Source organism: Saccopteryx bilineata, chromosome 4 (assembly GCF_036850765.1).
Source record: "Saccopteryx bilineata isolate mSacBil1 chromosome 4, mSacBil1_pri_phased_curated, whole genome shotgun sequence".
Lineage (NCBI taxonomy): Eukaryota > Metazoa > Chordata > Mammalia > Chiroptera > Emballonuridae > Saccopteryx > Saccopteryx bilineata.
Genome location: NC_089493.1, coordinates 166,707,440 through 166,729,793, shown reverse-complemented (window position 1 = coordinate 166,729,793; position 22,354 = coordinate 166,707,440). Strand labels below are relative to the sequence as shown.

Below are 22,354 nucleotides of genomic sequence, written 5' to 3'. Positions count from 1 at the left end.
ATATGTGCCTTGACCAGGGGGCTATAGCAGACTGAGTGACACCTTGCTCAAGCCAGCGACCTTGGGCTCAAGCTGGTGAACCTTGCTCAAACTAGATGAGCTCGCACTCAAGCTGGTGACCTCGGGGTCTCGAACCTGGGTCCTCCACATCCCAGTCCAATGCTCTATCCACTGCACTACCACCTGGTCAGGCAAAGTTAATTTTTAAATAAAAGAAAATAAAAGAATAATGAATTTTATTTTTTAACATAACACATCCATCACCTCATGGTTTTATGGGGTTTTTTAAACTGATATATAATTGACATATAACATCCTTTGTGTGGTGAGATGGTTTTTATTTCTAAGATTTAAACTAGTCAACTCCATTTTTCTTTTTCTTTTTCTTTTCTTTTTTTTAGGTGAGAGAAGGGGAGATAGTGAGGCAGACTCCAGAATGTGCCCCTACTGGGATCTACTCAGAAACCCCATCTGAGGATGATGCTCAAGTAACGAGCTATTTTTAGTGCCTGAGGCTGTCATACTGTTACAGAGCTATCCTCAGTGCCAGGGGCCACACTTGAACCAATTGAGCCTACTGGCTACAGAAGGGGAAGAGGGAGAGAAGAGGGAGAGGGAAGGGGGGTAAGCAGATGGTTGCTTTTCCTGTGTTCCCTGACCAGAGATCAAACTTGGGATGCCAGGCTGATGCTGTATCCACTGAGCCACCGCCAGTGCCCAAATCCATTTTTTTGATGCTTAGCCTTATACATGACATTTCGGAAAGATCATATCTGGCACTTGAGTATCCAACTTGCCATTTTCTTTAATTGAACAAGTTGCTGAGCTTGGAAGGAAAGGAGATTGTTTTTCTTCTGGTTCAGAGCTCTAAGGAGGAGTGATAATTGTTTCTAGGAAGTTGTCATGTACATAAAAGTTACATATTTTTTACTCAAGGTCAGAAAGTAGCCTTCTGTCCAGAGCCTGCATTTCAAACTTGAGCACCATCTGAGCTTTGACATCCCTGTTTTCAAAAGTCTGTAACTTTCTGGTCTCTCTGATTTCATCTGGATCCACATGGGATGGCCCAGAAGTATTCTCTGAGAGACTTTTTAGAAAGTGAATCATTTCAGTTTTAGAACTATCATCTAAGTCTGGGAGATGCCTAATGAGCTCCACAATCCACAGTGCTCTCATCTTCCTTCTAATGCCAGCATTTAAATACTGGCTCCTTGCCACTGAACCTCTTCAAGGTTGGTGGTGGTCATCAACACTGATCCTCTGTTCATTGCACCAGATTTAGTGGCTTTTTCAAAACCAGGTCAGAACATTTGGTAATAGTGGCTTTAGTCTGCACCTTGAGATGGAAAATTTCACAGGTGGGTAAGTAGTTTTGCAGAAAATTAACATCTCTTAGCAATCCTGCATATTGTGTAGGTGAAAAAGTCTTCATAAAGGATATTATTTCTCCAGATAATTGTGTATATATTGAGAATTTCTATTGTAGCCTTAAAGAAGTTTCACTGGATCTTCCTCAGCAAGCTGGACTCTTAGCACAGTGGTCCCCAACCTTTTTTGGGCCATGGATCGGTTTAATGTCAGAAAATATTTTCACAGACCGGCCTTTAGGGTGGGATGGATAAATGTATCATGTAACCGAGACAAGCATCAAGAGTGAGTCTTAGACGGATGTAATAGAGGGAATCTGGTCATTTTTTAAAAATAAAACTTCGTTCAGACTTAAATATAAATAAAACGGAAATAATGTAAGTTATTTATTCTTTCTTTGTGGACTGGTACCAAATGGCCCATGGACCGGTACCGGTCCACAGCCCGGGGGTTGGGGACCACTGTCTTAGCAGACATTAACAAGGTCATGTGTCCCCACACCCTGTGTTTGGTCCCTAAAGGAGGGACACACAAGGCCTGATGAGTTTTATAAGAAATTTGTTTATGCATCTGCAGGCAGACGGGCTGAGACCGTAGTGGCTTCAGCAGCGAGTAAATGAAAAGCCTCATCCTATTTTAGGACTGAGTTTGGCTGTATTTCTCACCACAGTGGGGAAAGGTCTGTCACCAGTGGCAGTGAAACAATGGAGAGGGAGGGTAGTGCTGAGTAACAGAATGTTCAGATAAGTGATGGGGAGGTGACTAACTGTTGGGACGCCCCAGGGTCGGGCGGAGGTAAGATATCGATCTGGATTGCTCAGATAGAGAGTTACAGGAACTGCCCTGGTGCTGGGTCTCCTAAAGTTCAACCTGGCTAGTTGGGGCTTTTGGTAAGGGCCCCTGGACCTGGACCTAACACCCTGATCATTGATTTATATACAAATTACTCTTCTGTGCATTCAAAGGAAAGGTTTCTTTCTGCCTTTGGAGAAATGGCAGACAGGCTCTTCCCTAGCCAGCACTCAGGATCCTGATCTAGGTTCTTGGAAATGTTGCCCATTAAAACCCTGCCCCATCTTCTGGACACTGGACATGGGTACATCTCAGACATAGGTGCCCATTTGGTCATAAAGAGGCTACAGAGCAGGCTGAGTCTTCTGCTGCAAGTCTGGAGACTGCCGTGGCACCATTACTATCTTCTGTAATGGGGTATGGGATTTGAGCACACACTGGCCTTTGTTTTTTTTCTATTTTGTGCTTCTATTTTTATGCTTGCTTCTCCACTTCACTTTGCCATCGGCAATAAACCTTAAAAGCCTCCCTCTCTCTCTCACACACAAACACACACACACTCTCTCTTTCTCTCTCTCTCTCTCTCTCTCTCTCTCACACACACACACACACACACACACACTGATCTACTCTTATAATAGCTTTCACATATACAATCCAGTACTGTTAACCATGGTCACCAGACAGTACATGTCCCAGTAGAGCCCAAGCTCTACATCGATCAGGTGTCCCTGATTTGACTTCCCTGATTCGACTTCCCCGTGCAGTGGGACACTCCTGTTTATCAGCAGGGCTGGCAACCTCTTCAAGACTACTCTTGAGGCGGCTATGAGGATGCTACTAATCAGTGCTGACACCAACTGCCACTGGAGGAAAGACACGATCGACACACAGAGTTAATTGTAATAATCACACAGGCAATTTATTACTCACAAATCCTTTTGGCGTGCCTGGGTACAGCTTAAGGGGGCCCCGTTGGCGTGCTCCTCTCGGCCATCTTTGGTCAGAGCTCAGAGCGGTGTGGAGACAGTCCATGTTCACGTTGGAGTCTGGGTGACTACTGCAGCAGGGGGCCCTCAGCTTTAGTACCTTTTCTGGCCAACACCTTCTAACAGGTGTCAATCTTATCATCTCAAACCACCTTTTTGGGAGTTTCTCGAAGGGAACCTCTTTTATGTTAATCTACTGAAATGTTTATGTCAAACCACTTTTTAAGGTGTTCTTATTTACATTAACTTATAAAGTTATGACATCAAGCCACTTCTTATCTGTGTATAACTTCACATGCACACTAACTGGACCCTGCTTGAAAGTCAGAGTTTGTTTATCACATCTGTACCCACTAATATTAATTCCTATCCAGACAGCATAATTTTATTTAATTTCCTTAATTATTTTTAATATTATATTTTAATTACTTTTATATATCTTCCTCTTTTTTTTTGTATTTTTCTGAAGCTGGAAACGGGGAGAGACAGTCAGACTCCCGCATGTGCCTGACCGGGATCCACCCGGCACGCCCACCAGGGGCGATGCTCTGCCCACCAGGGGGCGATGCTCTGCCCCTCCGGGACATCGCTCTGCCATGACCAGAGCCACTCTAGCGCCTGGGGCAGAGGCCAAGGAGCCATCCCCAGCGCCCGGGCCATCTTTGCTCCAATGGAGCCTTGGCTGCGGGAGGGGAAGAGAGAGACAGAGAAGAAGGGGGGGGGGAAGTGGAGAAGCAAACGGGTGCTTCTCCTATGTGCCCTGGACGGGAATCGAACCCGGGTCCCCCGCACGCCAGGCGGACGCTCTACCGCTGAGCCAACCGGCCAGGGCCTATCTTCCATATTTTTGTTTTTTGTATTTCTATATATTTAATTACTATAACATTATATTCCTACAACATTCCACCCCTTGATCCCAGCAAGCTACATGCTTGCAGGGATCATTACAAAACTAACTTTTATTACTTTTTAAACATATATTGCAAATGGGATTACATATCTTCAATCCAAATACAATCAAAACAAACAGGCATATAAGTATTATTATTTCCTTAATTCCAGTCCATATTAATGTAAAGGTATATACCTTGTTCAATATAATATACTGGATTTAATAAATTCCATGTTGGTTTACAGCTCAGTGTTGAAAATATAGATCCTATAGTCTCTATAAAATTACATGGTTTTTCCGTTGATTGTCATGTTCATGGTGTCGGGGATTGTTTTGCAGGTGTCCACTGAGTTGTCTGCGATGTTATTCATTGTCCAATTCCCTGGGTTCAGAGTGTGGTCCCAGTAGGTCAGGTTGGTGTTGCAGTGTATGAAGGCAAAGTTTCCTAAGATATAAAATGCTTCTCTTGGGGTGGTTTCCACCATGGGTAGATTAAAAAAGTTTATGACTAGCTGCTGTGTGGTTAGTACATTAGGAAATTTAAAGGTAGTCACAAGATCAATAGCAGTAATAGCATTTTTAATATTATTATTATTAGCATTATACCCTAATATTACATTGACAACCAGGATGAACCACCTCGTGATCACATTGGATGATTTCATTCTGGTTTGGCCAGTTTCTAAGTTATCTCCTAGGCACTCTATACAGGTGTTCTACAATTTTGCTTTTCTACTATTTTCTCCCCAATGTTCTATGGTCTAAAATACAGAGAGTCTTACTATTAATTTGAGAGCAGCGGAATATTTGTGTTCTGTTGCTTAGGCAATTTCTACTGGCACACCAGGTTATATGTAGAATTATAATCGTATAAAGTATGATTATGAGGAGTACTAGGATCCAGATGAACAATTTTACTAAATTACACATTTTCAGTCATTTGATGTAAAGTTATCTACTTTGATTTGTTGTATTTGTACCTATTTATTTACTGTCCACATGGTGTTGTATCCTGCGTTGCAGATTATTTCCTGTTGGGAGAAAGATGCATCCTTAGGGGATTTTACTATTATTTTATAGGGTGGATTTTTCTTAATTTTAGGTATATTTCCCATTTTAATTTCTGCTTGTTCTAGATGGGGTTTAATCAGTTCTTCTAGGGGAGAACTTCTGTTTACTCTTGGTCTACTATCTAGGGTAAAGCATACTTCATTAAGAAGTGCTTGTAAATTGTTAAATTTTCTATCTATTAATAATGTATGACATTTAGCTTTTAATAGTCCATTATGTCTCTCTATTATTCCTGATACTGTTGGGTTATATGGCATATGAAAATTCCAATCTATATTATTTTAGCAAAAAAAGATTGTACTCAGCTGGCTGTAAAATGGGTCCCTTGATCTGAATCTATGATTTTAGGAGTTCCAAGGAATGTTTTCCACATATTTAATGTCTTAATTGTAGTGGCTGCTGATGGGTGTTTGCTGCTAAGGTGAACATTATTCCTGTATGTATGTCAACCATCATACATGCATACTTTTGTTGGAAAGGACATGACAAGGGTTCAATAAAATCAATTTGGGCTTGAAAATTTGGTATTTGGGGTCTATCTAACCCTTCTTGTTGCTGTTTCCCCCATGTAAAATCTATTGCCTTCCTAGTTACTTTATATATTGGCTCTGCTAATACTGATAAGTATGGGATGTGATTTCTCCAGTATGCAAATAATCCCATTAACTGTTGGGCTTCTTTTTATTGCTGGGAGCCTTAATGTTAAGTATTTTGTTTACTACTTTTTCTGGTGTTTTCCTACCATCTGAGTTCCATTGAATTCCTAGAAGTTTTACTTCTGTCCCTGGGTGTTGTATTTTTTCTGGATTTATTGTCCATCTTACTCCTTTGAATTGTTCTAGTTTGTTTAAATCTTTCTGGAGGTTTTTTTTTGTTTACACTATATATTATTATATCATCAATATGTGTAATAATTTTGGATTGGTAATCTTTTGGATTTATGCTAGATGCTGATAAATTATGTGCAATTGCTGGTGAATTTTTGTATCCCTGTGGCAATCTTTTAAATTGATACTGCTCTCCTTGCCACGTGAAAGTTATAATTGGTCTGGAATCCTCATGAATGGGTATTGCAAAAAACATATCCGAGAGATCAATTGCTGCCATAAATTTTGGATTGTCTTTTTGTAAAATGTTAGTTACTTCTTGTGCATCAGGTAAGGTTCCATCTATACTAGGAGAATTTTTGTTGATATTTCTCTAGTCTATGGTAATTCTATAGGTTTCATTTGGCTCTTTTACTGGCCGCACTGGACTATTATATATATGTGATCTTCCTGCTTCAGTTATGTCTTGATCTATTAATTTATTTATGGCCTCTGTCACTTCTTGATGTCCACCTTTTAATGGGTATTGTGGGGTAAAAGAGGTTTTTAAAGGTAAAAATATGGGTTTTGTTTGCAACTGTGCTAAATTTGTTTGAAATTTATGTAATTTTGGTGTATATATTTTTAATTCTAATAAATATGGTAATATCCATTCCTATAATATTTTGAGAATTTGGGTTTACAGAAAAGTTTACTTCCTTTGTTAATCCTTTATAATACATAATTCCATCTCTTGCTGCTGCTATTAATGAATCTCCTGTTATTCCTTCAACTCCAATTAATCTTTTTGAATTATATATTCCCCTTAATAAGGAGACTTGGGAACCTGTATCTATGAGGAATTGTGTTTGAAATTTTTTACCACTATCTGGAAATTTTAGTTCAAGGGTAATATAAAGTCTGTTATCTCCTGGTTTATGTATAACGGTACTGCTCAATTTCTTTGCCATTGCTTGTATTTGCCCCCCTTGTTGTTCCTCGGGGGGCCATTGCAGTTTTTTTTTACTGTTTTTGCTGGAATGAGTTATTTATATTTTCATTTTGATCAGAGAAAGGATTATTCTTATTGTTTCTCTAATTTTGGTTTTGATTTCCCTGTTGTTTCCTAAATTTGAAAGGGTTATTTTGATTTTGTTGATTAAATGGATTATTTCTTTTCTAATAAGGGCCTTGGTTTTTTAAATAATTGGGGGTTCCCTGTTTAATAGGGCCCCTATATGATGATTTAAAGTTATTATTTTCATTATTTATTCTCTTATATTGGAAACTATTTGTAGTTTCTCCCTAGGTTTGGCATAGTTGTGTAATATGTAAATTGATTTTTCCCATTTAAGTCCTCATGTAATTGTATCCTTTCTCTAATATCCTCTGCTGTAGATACTCCTTGTAACAAGTTTTGTAAAGGTATTTTATAATTTTGGGGGGCTCCATGTATGAGTGCTCTGATAATCCCTGATGTATTTTCATTTTCCCATGGATTTTCTAAATCATCCTCATATATACTTAGTAAATGTACTAGCTTTCTTAACTGTATCTTTAAATCTCCTATTTCTGTCCATCTAGCTGTTATTGCTCCTGATGTTAGGTCTATTGTAGGGTATGATGTTTTCCATGCTTCCCTAATCCAGTTCTATAATGATGCTATTCTGTCCTTATTTTTGTCCATTAGCAATTCAAGTTGGTGTTTTATTTTTGGGTTTTCAGTTGCTTCTATAACTGCTTTAAATTCATCTGTAGATAGGAGGGTTGTATGTCCTCCCTGTTCATAAATTTTTATTAGCCAGTCTATATCTGTATTATTTCCTGAATTAATGTTTTACTTAAATCTGCTAGCTCTGTTCAGGTGTGTGGATTAAATTCAATAGTTGCCTCATTATTAGTATTTTTTTGTTTAATATTTTTCTTTCTTATTACTACTGGGTCTGCTTTGACTCTTGCTAATACTTTCCCTGCTAATTCCTTGCCTTTGTATCTAAGTGCATCTATTTGTTTGATGGTTTCGAGAAGAATTCCTGTAATTTCCTTTCCTTCTTTTCTCTCTATAATAGGGTTTAAGTTGTTTGGGTTTTTAAGGTCACATGAGATATTTTCTGCGACTGGAACCTTAAACCTTTTCCTTAGGGAGTTCTCTGTCACCCTCCAAGGACTTTCTGAAGTGGTGTTATAGGGGTTTTTTCTTTCTCAAAGATTTTTCTAAAGAAAGTTCGAATCTTTTCCATTTTCCTTCTTAATGCTAATTCCTAGTCCGTATCTTCCAAATGGGAAAATTTTTTTGGATTAATATGTGGATATCTGAAACTAGTTTCTAGTCTATACTTCCTCCAGCACTCTCTTAGGCCTTTAGTTAGTTTTAGCTTTAAGAATATAATATTTTCATGAATTTGCTCTGGAGCTTATTTTGTAGATCCTTTTTTTAAATATTTTTTTATAATTTGTGTGTTTTAGAACGGTTTTCTCAGAGTTGTCTTTCAAGAGTGACAACCATCTGCTGAGTCCACCTTGGGATAGTTGCTCTTCGTAGTACAGGCCCATCAGTACAAATCCCTGACTAGATTGGACCTGGAGATGGAAGAGGTTTCCCTCAGCTTCCGGCAGATGGCCACTAAACCATGTGAACTTTACAAATTTCCCTTCACTTCTGCCCTCTGGTTTTAAGCCAGAAATTTCCAATTGAAACTGCCTTTCTAAGGCTGAGTGCCGACTACCCCAGTTGTCCCTGTGGAGCCCAAGCTCTACGTTGATCAGGCTTCCCTGATTCGACTTTCCCATGCAGTGGGACGCTCCTGCTTATCAGCAGGGCTGGCAGCCTCTTCAAGACTACTCTTGAGGCGGCTATGAGGATGCTACTAATCAGTGCTAACACTGACTGCCACCGGAGGAAAGACACGACCGACACACAGATTTATTGCAATAATCACAGGCAATTTATTACTCACAAATCCTTTTGGCGTGCCTGGGTACAGCTTAAGGGGGCCCCGTTGGCGTGCTCCTCTCGGCCATTTTTGGTCAGAGCTCAGAGTGGTGTGGAGACAGTCCACATTCACGTTGGAGTCTGGGTGACTACTGTAGCAGGGGGCCCTCAGCTTTAGTACCTTTTCTGGCCAACGCCTTCTAAGAGGTGCCAATCTACAGGATTGTCACCTCAAACCACCTTTTTGGGAGTTTTTCGAAGGGAACCACTTTTATGTTAATCTACTGAAATGTTTATGTCAAACCACTTTTTAAGGTGTTCTTATTTATGTTAACTTACAAAGTTATGACACCAAGCCACTTCTTATCTGTGTATGACTTCACATGCACACTAACTGGGCCCTGCTTGAAAGTCAGAGTCTGTTTATCACATCTGTACCCACTATATTAATTCCTATCCAGACAGCATAATTTTATTTAATTTCCTTAATTATTTTTAATATTATATTTTAATTACTTTTATATATCTTCCATATTTTTGTATTTTATATTTCTATATATTTAATTACTATAACATTATATTACTACAACAGTGCATCACATCGCCAGGACTTACCCTTTGCACATTTTTAAGATTATCAATGAGTCAAAGTCCATGATTTTAATACAGTCAAATTTATTATTTATCAATCATTTATTCTATGGGCAGTGTCTTTTTAAAGAAATTATTTCTATGCCCAAGGTCTAAATTTTATTTACCTATATTTTCCACTAAGAATTTTAAAAGACTTTGACACTTTAGTCTTAGATCTATTTGGAGTTGATTTTTAAGTTAAGACCCAATTTAATCTTTTTATGTATGAATAACTGTTTTTAATTGAACATCTCATCTTTTCTCCATTGACCTGTGTTACAGACTGAATGTGTTTGTGCCCTGAGTCCTTTCCAAATTCATATATTGAAGCCCTAACCCTCAATATGATGGTGTTAGGAGGTGGGGGTCTTAAGAGGTAAGCAGGTTGGGAGGACACTGTCATGGTGGAACTCCCTTATGAGGTAGTGCCTTTATAAAAAGAGGAAGAGCCCTGGCCGGTTGGCTCAGCAGTAGAGCGTCGGCCTGGCGTGCGGGGGACCCAGGTTCGATTCCCGGCCAGGGCACACAGGAGAAACGCCCATTTGCTTCTCCACTCCTGCCCCCTCCTTCGTCTCTGTCTCTCTCTTCCCCTCCCGCAGCCAAGGCTCCGTTGGAGCAAAGATGGCCCGGGCGTTGGGGATGGCTCCTTGGCCTCTGCCCCAGGCGCTAGAGTGGCTCTGGTCATGGCAGAGCGATGTCCCGGAGGGGCAGAGCATCGCCCCCTGGTGGGCAGAGCATCGCCCCTGGTGGGCGTGCCAGGTGGATCCCGGTTGGGCACATGCGGGAGTCTGTCTGACTGTCTCTCCCCGTTTCCAGCTTCAGAAAAATACAAAAAAAAAAAAAAAAAAAAAAAAAAAAAAAAAAGGAGGATGAAACCCCATATCTGCTTCTCTCAGACTTGTGAGGATACAAAAAAAGCTCTCAGTCTGTAAACCAGGAAAAGGCCATCAAGAACTCAATATGCTGGCACCTTGTTCTTGGACTTCCTAATCTCCAGTATTGTGAGAAGAAAACATCTATTGTTTAAGCCGCTGATCTGTGGTATTTTGTTAGAGTAGCCTGAGCAGACTAAGACAATTTGACTTGTCATCTCTCTAATATTCAAACATTTTATATCTATGTAAGTCTATTTTTGGCCACTATTACATTTGCCATATATTCTGTCTATGCATCAATACCAGACTATCTTGATTAGTATGGATTTTTAACAAGTCTTAATAATTAATAGGGCACGGTTTTCCTTCTTGCTATTTTTCTTAAGTTTTCTAGCTATTATTGACATTTTATTATTTCATATGAATTTTAAGTAATGTGTAAGTACTGTTGTAATGTTTAAAGTAATGTACTAGAGGAGAAGGGAACTGATAATTTAAAAAAATTAAATCTTCCAATTCATAAGCATATCTTTCTCCATTAATGTAATTCATCTTAATGTCTCTAAAAACCATATAATTTTCCATAGAGTTCTTACACTTTATTACACTTGTTCCTAGGTACTTGATTTTTTTCTGATTGTAAATTGTATCTTTATTTTAAATGTTAATTTCCGTTTGTTGCTGGTTTATAAAATAAAGTTATTTTATATTGATTTTTCAACTTCTGCAGACTTACTTTTAAAAAATTATAATATTATATCTGTAGCTGTTTTTAGATTTTTCTGTGCACTCCTAAATATAATCTGCAAATAATAACAGCTTTGTTTCTTCCTCTGCAATCTATATAACTTGTATTTCTTTGCCTTATCATGCTAGCCAAAACCTCTGCTACAATATGAAATAGATAGAATAGTGGGCCTTTGTTTGTGATCTCAGAGGAAAGCTTTTAACATTTAGTTATTCGTGTGTTTTGCAGTAAATGTTTTTATAGCATTCGAAAATTAAAGAAGTGTCCTTTTTTTCCTAGCTTAACGAGATGATTTCCCCCATCACAAACAGAATTTTAACAAGTACTTTTTATGTGTCTATAAAGATAATTGTAAAAAAGAGAAAGACTCACGGACAAAGACAACAGTGTGGTGATTGCCAGGGGTCGGGGGTGGGAGATGGAGGAGCAAATAGGGGTTATAAATGGTTATGGATGAAGACTTGACTTGGGGGGCAGTGAACGCACAATATGGAATACAGACATGTGTTGTAGAATTGGGCACCTGAAACCTGTATAGTTATATTAACCAGTGTCACCCCAATAATTTCAATTAAATTATTTTTTAAAAGATACTTATGATTTTCTCCTTTAATTTATGTTGAATGAGATTGGCTTTTAATTTTTCTTTCTTGATATCAGGGTTATGCTAAACGAATAGCACTTTTAGGGAGTGTTCCTTTATTTTTCTATTCTATGGAAGTGTTTGCATAAGATTGGCATTATTTATTCCTTGAATTTTTGGTAGTAGTCATGGCCAGATGGTCCTGAAATTTAACTTATTAAACAGTTATCATGCCTTAGTTTATCTTATCTTGATGAATCAGTTTGATTATAGTTCTGGCAATTTGTTTTTAAACTAAAGTTTTTAACTTCTTGTCATAGACTTGTGTGTAATATATTGTTTTACCTCTTTATTGTGTCTATAATATTTGAGTTGGCATTCCCCTTTAATTCCTGATATTGCTTATTTGTGCCTTTCCTGTAATTTTCTTGTAAATTGCCAGAGATTTTTAAATTTTTATTAATATTACAAAGAATCAACTTTTGGGTATTTGGATTCTCTTACTTGTTTACTGTCCCATTAATTTTTCCCTTAATTATTTTTTTCCTTGTCTTTTTTTGGTTTATTATCTCTTTTTTCCCCATTTTTGAGAATGATAGTTAATTCAATAATTTTTAGACTTTCTCTTTTTCTGATATAGTCAAGTCTATTAACTTTTCACCAAATACTGCTTAATTGCATCCAGCTAGTTTTGTTATGATGTGTCAAAATAGTTTAGTTCAAAATAGCTTCTAATTTTCATGTGCTGTTTTCTTTGATGCACAGGTTATTTAGAACTGAATTTTTAAATTTACAGTCATATGATAGTCTCCTAATCTTTGTTACTGATTTCTAGCTTATTTTCATTGTGATAAAAAATATATACTTGTATAATTTTTACTTTAGCTATTTGTTGAAACTTTTTTGTACAGATAATATGGTCATTTTTTATAAATTATGAAGAAAATAATATTCTATACTTGCTGAATTTGATGTTCTAATACATGTGTCTAGTAAGTTAGTTTTCTTGTCTCTAATGTATTGTATGTTCCTTCCAGAAGCTGAACCACCAGCCAATTCATTTGTCACTGTTCAGCAATCTATGTATATATTCATACCTCAGGCCACTTCTCTTTCCATTAAAAATGGTGGAAATTGTACTGCTTCTAGCTCTGCTTACTTGAAAGATTTCCCTTCATCACTATTCTTTAGGGCCACCCTTGAGTAGGCCTGTAATTCAGCAGTTCAACATTGTTGGCTTGTACCAACCATCTCTGAACTTGGGCCAAGATCTTTTCTCCTCAGCAATTGGTCATAGAGAATTTTCCTGTGAAATTATAGGTGTGAATTGGCATAGACTTTGGTGCAATAGAAGTAGGTGAAATGAGAGTCCAGACCATGTGTTCATGATATACCTTCTGAACATGCTTGGAGCCAATTCTGAATTCGCTATTTGTATTATATAAAGACTGCTCTTATACCTACCTAACCTTATGATGATGGCATAATCGTTTGATGTCTCATAGTCAGCTACCCAGTCCCCACTAGGGCTCAGAAGCAGGATAGGATCTGTTTATAAACACAGAGAAATTGCCTGCTATAGAAGTCATAGGTCTGCTCCAACCAGCATCCTTATCCACCATGGGCATTGCTAGCAACACCAGATTGGCTGAATCAGGTCAAATTGGCTAGTTTAGTAGCCTGAACCTGCTGCATATCTTACTCTTACTCCAGACCCTGCTCAAACTGGCAGCATTTTGCATTCCAAATAGAGTACATGCTGTCTTTAAAATCCAAAGAGGGGCCCTGGCCGGTTGGCTCAGTGGTAGAGCGTAGGCCTCGTGTGCAGGAGTCCCAGGTTCGATTCCTGGCCAGGGCACACAGAAGAAGTGCCCATCTGCTTCTCCACCCCTCCCCCTCTCCTTCCTCTCTGTCTCTCTCTTCCCCTCCTGCAGCCAAGGCTCCATTGGAGCAAAGTTTGCCCAGGCGCTGAGGATGGCTCTGTGGCCTCTGCCTCAGGCGCTGGAATCGCTCTGATTGGGGCAGAGCGACGCCCCAGATGGGCAGAGCATCGCCCCCTGGTGGGTGTGCCAGGTGGATCCCAGTCAGGCGCATGCGGGAGTCTGTCTGACTGCCTCCCTGTTTCCAACTTCAGAAAAATACAAAAAAAAAAAAAATCCAAGGAGGTCCCTAAAGACAGTGCCTTTTTCTTAGTGGCAAGAGACGCAAGAGATAACCTATTTAAACTGAGAGGGGATTTCCAGAGATTTCTCAGAGCCCTAGGATCATCACTGATGTGGCAGACCCCTGAATTTTCATGGGGCTAATCTTTTACTCTTTGACATGCATGTAGGCCATCCAGGGTCCTTGCCATATGCTGCTAAGTCCGATTTTCACAATGTCATCAATATTGTGATCTAACATTATGTTCCGCAGAATATTTAATGCTGAGATCTTTATGGAGTACACTACAAAAGAAAGCTATTAATTTACCATAGCTCTAGAGGAAGACAGTGAATGTGTTCTGCTGCCTTGTTATGAGAAGATAAACTTAACACCTGAAATAACCACAATGTCTCGGGTGATGTTGGAGAAATGCTCTTATGGGGGTGGCAGTGCCCAGAAGTTGCCATAATAAAACGAAAATGGTTTCTACAGGACCATTCTGCCTGAGGAATGCAAGGAGGAGATAGTCACAAATGGGGAGGTGGGCTCTTTCTGCTAGGACTGTCTCGCTGAAGCTGCATGAGGAGTTGCTGGATTCTTCTGTCATACGGCAATGCCCTATAGAAAGTCCTAAACTCCTGACAAATAATGGCTTGGTTTGTGGGTCAGTTCCAAGGTAAATGGGAAAGATCCTGCTTGAAAGGCTGTCACTCTGGTGGAAGGAGATACAAACCAATCAGCTTGGTGGGCTGAATTTTATGCTGTTTTTTCCAGCAGTTATGGAAGAGTGGAGCAGTGGAAAAAGCCCCTATGTTCAGCTTTTTGCTGGCCATGTGGTCACGCAGGAGGGCAATGGAAACTTGGCCTATTAAAGGGCTGCCCACATGGCGCAGAGTCCTATCGAAATTTGAGGTGTTTATTAAAGTAGGACATCCCAGTGCCCATCAGAATAGCTCCCTTGCAGGTTTGGAAGGTGATTAGAATCAACAAGCAGAAATATCCCCATGTGCTCATTATAGGTGGCCACCTGGCTTCATGAAATAAGCGGACAATGAGGGTCGGCAGCAATGCAGAGATGGGCTGAATCTAGACATATTCCTCATACAGCCTCTGAGGCACAAAAGCCCAGTAGGAACTGTCCTGTTTGCCAACAAAGAGACAGAGACTGCAGATGGCTATCTGGTAGATTTCCTGGGCTGATAGCCCTGAACACAGCCGGCAAGGCAGGCTGACACTGGTAGCACTGGAGGGAATTCAAATGGGCCCTGACAAGCATAGATGCTAACTCTGGACTGGCCTTAGCTTACCTGGTGGTAGGTGCAAAAGGCCACAGTATAAAGAACCAGAACAGAAAATAATGCATTGATTTGGATGGCTGGGTGACATTTCTTCAGACCGAGGAACTCACTTTACGGCCTTCACATAATGTCCCACAATTGGGCAGAGAATTGTACTGGGAAATTAAAATACTGGTTTTTCAAAACCAAGGAGAAATAAAAGTACAAAGCACTGGTGTGCACTCTCTCAAGAGTGTGTGCTTACACTCAACATGAACAAGAGTGGGGCTATAGGAGTGTTCCCACTGGGTAGACTTGTCTGTATTTCTGGCAGATCTGGGGAAGGGGTTTTGGGAAGGTGCTGGTATACTTCTCCCCTGCTCCTCAGTTTTAATTTTCTCTCTAGCTCTGGGGTCAGGAAACGTTTTGGCTGAGAGAGCCATGAACACCAGATATTTTAAAATGTAATTCTGTGAGAGCCATACAACGACCCGTGTACATTACACATTATCCAATAAAAATTTGGTGTTGTCCCGGAGGACAGCTGTGATTGGCTCCAGCCACCCGCAACCATGAACATGAGCGGTAGGAAATGATTGTAATACATGAGAATGTTTTATATTTTTAACATTATTATTATTTTTATTAAAGATTTGTCTGCGAGCCAGATGCAGCCACCAAAAGAGCCACATCTGGCTCGCGAGCCATAGGTTCCCGACCCCTGCTCTAGCTGATGCAGTGGTCATAGGACTAGGGCTGTAACTAAGAGGGCTGACAGAAGGGTGATCCTTAAGCAGAAATTATACTGATGTTTTTCACTTTTTTGTCAGAATTCTTAAGAGCTTTACTGGACAGGATGTGCCTTCAACTCCATCTGGCAAAATTGGGATCCACAGGGCAGCTGTATTGCCTGGTGATAAGGATAGCCCACTAGTTTGTCCTTGCATAACAAGAGTGAACTGAGGAGGAAACACTTGCTAGACCAGTATCTCTCCCTACAATCTACACCAGCACAGTGGCCCAACCTAATGTCTCTTCCTGAGGTAGAAAAGAAAAATTAACAGCTATGGGTAAAGGAATGAATGGATTATATAATGAGGGTAATATAGTATTTTATTAACACCTCACAAGAGGCTCAGAGCAAGAGCTGATACTCAAAGTTTCTTCTTACCAACCCTCTAATTTTATTTCTTTTTATTCCATGACATACAGGCCAAACCATTAGCCACTGCTCATGAATAAATGCTGTTACAGGTTGAATTGTATGCTCCCTGAAGGAGATATATTGGTATCCTATTCTAATACCTCAGAATGCATTCTTATTTGAACATAGGGTCTTAGCAGAGGCAATCAAGTTAAAATGAGGTCATTAGGGTGGACCCTAATTGCCTGGCCTGAGGTGGCACAGTGGATAATGCGTCAACTGACATGCTGAGGTTTCTGGTTCGAGACCCCAGGCTTGCCCAGTCAGGGCACATACAAAAAGCAACTGCAAGTTGGTGCTTCCCATTCCTCCCTCCCCAATGTTTTTCTGTCTCTGCTGTCCCTAAAATCCATAAATAAAACTTTTTAAAAGGATGGGCCCAGCCCTGGCTGGTTGGCTCAGTGGTAGAGCATCAGCCTGGCATGCAGGAGTCCCGGATTCGATTCCCGGCCAGGGCACACAGGAGAAGCGCCCATCTGCTTCTCCACCCCTCCCCCTCTCCTTCCTCTCTGTCTCTCTCTTCCCCTCCCGCAGGCGAGGCTCCATTAGAGCAAAGTTTGCCCGGGCGCTGAGGATGGTTCCATGGCCTCGCCTCAGGTGCTAGAATGGCTCTGGTCACAACAGAGCAATGCCCCAGATGGGCAGAGCATCGCCCCCTGGTGGGCATGCCGGGTGCATCCCAGTCAGCCGCATACAGGAGTCTGTCTGACTGCCTCCCCGTTTCGAACTTCAGAAAAATACAAAAAAAAAAAAAAAAAAAAAGATGAGCCCTGCCTAACTGGGCGGTGGCACAGTGGATAGAGCGTTGGACTGGAATGTGGAGGACCCAGGTTCGAGATTCCAAGGTTGCTACGTTGAGTGTGAGCTCATCTGGTTTGAGCAAAGCTCACCAGCTTGGACCCAAGGTCACTGGCTTGAGCAAGGGGTTACTCGGTCTGCTGAAGGCCCATGGTCAAGGCACATATGAGAAAGCAATCAATGAACAACTAAGGTGTCACAACAAAAAACGGATGATTGATGCTTCTCATCTCCCTCTGTTCCTGTCTGTCTGTCCCTATCTATCCCTCTCTCTGACTCTCTATCTCTGTAAAAAAAAAAGAAAAAAAGGATGGACCCTAATCCAATATGATTCATATCTTTATGAAAAGGGGAAATTCGGACAGAGGCAGACACACACAGAGGGATGACTAGGAGAAGAGATACAGGGAGAAGATGGCCCCAATAAAGGAGGTCTAGAAAAGATTCTCCCAGCCTTCACAGAAAACCAACCCTGTAGCATCTTGATACCAGACCTCTAGCCTCCAGAACTGTGAGGAGATAAATTTCTATTGTTTACGCCACCCAGTCATGATACTTTGTGTGGCAGCCAAAGAGAGTGAATACAAATGCAACTCCATACCTCTGGCCATCTTTCTTTCCGATTTATGGCTTGAAGTCCTTTCTTCTCAGGAGGAGGTCCCTTCCGAGTCAGTCCTGTGGAATGTAATACTCTAGCAGTCTCCTTATGACTTGTGCCTGATTTCTGTGTAGAAATGTTTCTAAATTACACCCAAATTTTTCCTCTCTAGTAATATGATCACAGGAAACTCCCAAGAAGACCATAGATGGAGGTTGAAAGAGAGGAGCAGTAGGTACATTGTCAGTGTAAACCATCCACTCATGAGACATATTTTTGCTCCTCAGACCTGCTCAGGTATGATCATGCATTACTACTTCCACTTGAAGGAGTGCCGTTACACATGAAACCAATTCTATGATAACTCAGGTAACGCCTGGTAAATTAAAGGCATTTTTAGATCACGTGTTCATTTAGTGCCCCATACTCAGGGGTTCAATCTCTACCATGGTCCAATATCAAACTAGAAGTTATTTTACCCAAGTTGGGATTTCTAGGAAGCATACTCTGAGATAGAGTTAGAGTGTAAGGTGTTTGGTAGGGAGTTTTTGGGGATTGTTACCTATGGAATGGAAGTGGCAGAGGGAGGGTTTAGCAGTAGCTATTCAACAATGCAACAGGGGAACAACGTTTCTTATTTGTGTCCTGGCTGTGTAGCTCATCTGGTTAGTGTCCTCCTAACCAAGTTTGTGTGTTTAGTCCCCAGACAGGGCACATACAAGAATCAACCAGTGAATGCATAAATAAGTGAAACAACAAATAAATGTTTCTTTTTTCCCCTCTCCTTCCCTTCCTCTTTCTCTATAATCAATCAACAAATAAAAATAATTTTAAAATATTTTTAATTGCCTGAACTGGCAGTGGTGCAGTGGATAGAGCATTGACCTGGGATGCTGAGGACCCAGGTTTCAAATGCTGAAGTTACCGGCTTGAGTGCGGGTTCACGGGCACTCATGACTCCATGGTTGCTGGCTTGAGCTCAAAGGTCACTGGCTTGAGCAAGGGGTCACTGGCTCAGCTGGACCACCCACACCCTGGTCAAGGCATATGAGAAAGCAATCAATGAACAACTAAGGAACCACAAATACAAAATGATGCTTTTTTCTTCCTGTCTGTCCCACTCCCTCTATCTCTCTCTCTCTCGCTAAAAAATTTTTTTAAATAGCTTCTCATTTGTTTGTTTTTGCTGCAACATTGCATGAGTTAAAAAAAGTCATTAGAATTATCATGAGAACTATGTGTGCACTATAAAAATTAGAACTTTCACAAATGTGAGAAAGAGGGCATCAAAGGATTGGAGAAAATCTCTAATTATATCCTGAAAGAGCAGTATGAATTGGTAGGCTTGAATTTGCAAGTAAACTCAAATAGTTGTGCACATCTAGCCACCAAGGTAGGACCACAAAGAGTGAGTTTATGGAGATATTTGTGGGAGCTGTGGCCTCTGAGGGAAAGCTAAGTGCTTGGTGATTGGCTTGGGGCTGATGTTTGGAACTTATAAACACTCTGGATACGTCTGTCCATCTCCTACTTCCATATACATTTGAGATTAAAGGCTTCTCAATTTTTGCATTCCAAATCCTGTGCAGGTTTCTCTTTTGCCCAGTTCTGTAAGGAGTTAAATTACAATAATTTCTTGTAAGGGCTGAGTCACAAAATTTCTCTCAAGGAGTTAAGGCACTGTCAGATAACTAGGCGGTAGTTCATAAACCTTAATCTTTATCTTGTTGCCTGAAGAGTACAGGGAGTTCTCTTGCAGAAGTTCCCAGAGGCATCATGACCCCGGCTATTCCAGAGCAACAAGGATGCCAGAGAGGACCATGCTGATTATGCCTGTGCTACATCAGAAGAACTTGCAGAGGAGACGTTCCTGCAATCTGCAGTCCCACTTCCTGCGCATTGTTACGTGACTAACTGCACGGACTTTTTCCTTTTTTTCTCTGTTGCCCCTTACACCATTACTAACAGCCCCTGAACCCTATAAAAACTGGCAGGTACCAGGAAAGTGTTAAGGCAGTTCTTTTGGGCAGGAGTCACCTGTCTTCTCAAGTTGCTGGAATTTAAAATTAAATACACTCTTATACCTACTCAGTCTCTCTTATTAAATTAGCAAGAAAGGATGACAGACAACACTAGACCTGGCCTATTCTGGTAACAGTTCTAACTTATAACCATAAAATGAAGATAATTCTAGAAAATGTAGTTCTAAGGCTTATATACCAAAATCTTGCACAACCATCAGGACCTTTAGCTTTCATCCTCATGGTTGCAAGGTCTTTCATTTGAACTTGAAGTATTGTGTTGAAGTTGAAGGAAGAACAAAGTACAAAAGTGCCGTGGACCAGCGCGGCTCCTAATAATGGTGCGGAATTAAGGAAACATACTCATCAAGAAAAAATGGGCCCTGGAGGACTCTTCAAATGCGGATGGCAATATCCGAGTGCCCCACAGCTCCAGTTTGCTTTATTATCTAGCCATATGCAAATCAAGAAAGTCCTTCATACAAAGTTACACATCCAGGGCTAAAACAGGAACTGTCCCAAGGCATAAACAGGATGTATTAGTGAAATCTACTAACATAGGAAAACAAAGAGTCAGAGAAAGGGCATGTAAATTGCTTCCAGCAACCCAAGGAAGCAAGTGAAGTGGGTGCAAATATCAGCATCATAGCCAATATGGAGGTGAAGGGGGGAGAACTTAGCCTTTTGTTATGCCTTGAATCTACAGTCCACAACATATCCCCCTTTTCTTTTTTATTTTTAATTTGTGTGTTGAGATTTGTATTCATCTGATTTCCTAGTTTCCCAGATTCTAATTTGGAGGCAGACTGAAAAAATACAGAATAAATACAAAATTAGGATAGCCAATACCAACAAATACTAAAACAAACATTCTAATACATTACAGTGATTAAAACCTTTAAGCAAATTCTTAGCCAATATAACAAGAATCTATAAAAGAGTAATGTCCTTAACATGTTCACCAAGTCCAAGTTGGCACCAACACCATTCCAAATCTCTGCAAATGCAACCCAACCCCAGTTCAGTCCACTAAAAGCTGTCACAGGAGCAGGAGTCTAGGAAACACATTCAGGAGAGGTCCACATGGCACTGGAATTGCTGTCACACTTCCACACTCTGCAGCTAGCGTCAAAGTCCCAATGACAACTGCTTCTAGCTGGTAATGATTCAGGTAGACTGGAAAAGCCATTTGCAGCATGTGTGCAGATGGAGCTTCTGTTCTCTTCAGCCTGGAGAGATGAGACCAGGGTGCTTTTCCCTGGAGCTCTGCAACCGTGGTGTGGTGGAGAGAACCTTGGAATACACTAAGCTGGGTGGCAAAGGTAAATTTGTAATTGAAGTTGACAAAAAGGAGAAAGAGAGATCTAAATTAGAAGTAGGTCCCAGGCTAAAATATGATATGAATGGGGCATTGGGGCAAGAAGAATAAAGGAAAACTATATATTAAACAAAGCAGCAGAAAATAGGACTATCAACACCCACAACAGAGATCTTCGAGGGAAGAATAAAAACCCTGAATATTCAGGCACGACATAGTAAAGTGGCCTTTGTGTAAATGAGATTAGTTTACTGCTACTTGGAAGAAAGACCCTAGGCTCATCCACAGTGTCGTAGATGGGGCCAACAGCCCTGGGCACCTTCAGCCTTCAGTGGCAAATCCCAGCATTCTGGGCAAGGTTAGGTCACAGGTGGCTGGAGCAGGGCTGGAAGAGACTGAACCCTCCCTTAGAGGAGCGAGGGGGAAGCCTACCTTCCAGTGTCCCTTTTTCATCACAGCAAAAGCATGTAAGTCTAGCAGGCTTTAGCTTAATGACCTTCCTTTCCACTATTGAGGCAAGGCCCAGATGGATTCCTATGAGACCCCTTTGGGGCATTGGAGCCTTTAAGGGCATATCCCAGGTGCTGGTATTTCACTTGATCTCTATTGGGCTTTCTGCCTCTTGGTACCTTAAAAGCCATGCTTAGAAGATTTCACTGAGGGGTTTGAGGATTCCCATTCGCCTATATAAACCTTTTCCATATATCTGGAGCTATTTTGAAAAAGACAAAACAGTGTTATTAGCTTAATCAAATAAAAGAGGGTAGAAATTTTCAGCAGAAAAAGATTTAGCATCTCCTGTTCATCAGCATTCAAAAGAAATTTTTAAAAAATAAGGTAGATTTTCAGGAATTCCAGCATATGACCCTCTCTTTTATATTTTTTTAATTGATTTTAAATATTTGTTGGGTATACTTTAATAATATCTTGACTTTAAAGATTTTAAGAAATACCCATAATTTGAAAGGTTTATAAAATATAGTAAATGCTTTTGCTACATATGCAGGAGCATTGTCAGTTTTAATTACATCAAGAAGTCTAATAATAGAAAATGCATACAAACAATGAGGTATAACATGTTTAGCAGCCTCTCCTGTTCTAGCAGAGGCTACTATAAATCCAGAATAAGTATCTCCTGTAACATGGACAATGGACTGTTTGCCAAATGAAGTAAACATTCATTTGCCAAAGTTGTCTTGGCAGGAGTCTTTGAGGGTTAACTCCAAATGAAGGGACAGATTGTAGTATAGGACATCTTGGACAGGATTTAACAATTTGCTGTGTTGCTTCTTGAGAAAGTTAAA

General features: G+C 40.4%; 1 non-coding gene across 1 annotated transcript; it reads left to right on the top strand.

Moving 5' to 3' along the window:
* The first annotated feature begins 13,471 nt into the window (after window positions 1–13,471).
* On the top strand, window positions 13,472–13,547 carry TRNAT-CGU (transfer RNA threonine (anticodon CGU)). Its single transcript has one exon. It is a non-coding gene; the product is annotated as a tRNA-Thr (tRNA).
* The last annotated feature ends 8,807 nt before the right edge of the window (window positions 13,548–22,354 follow it).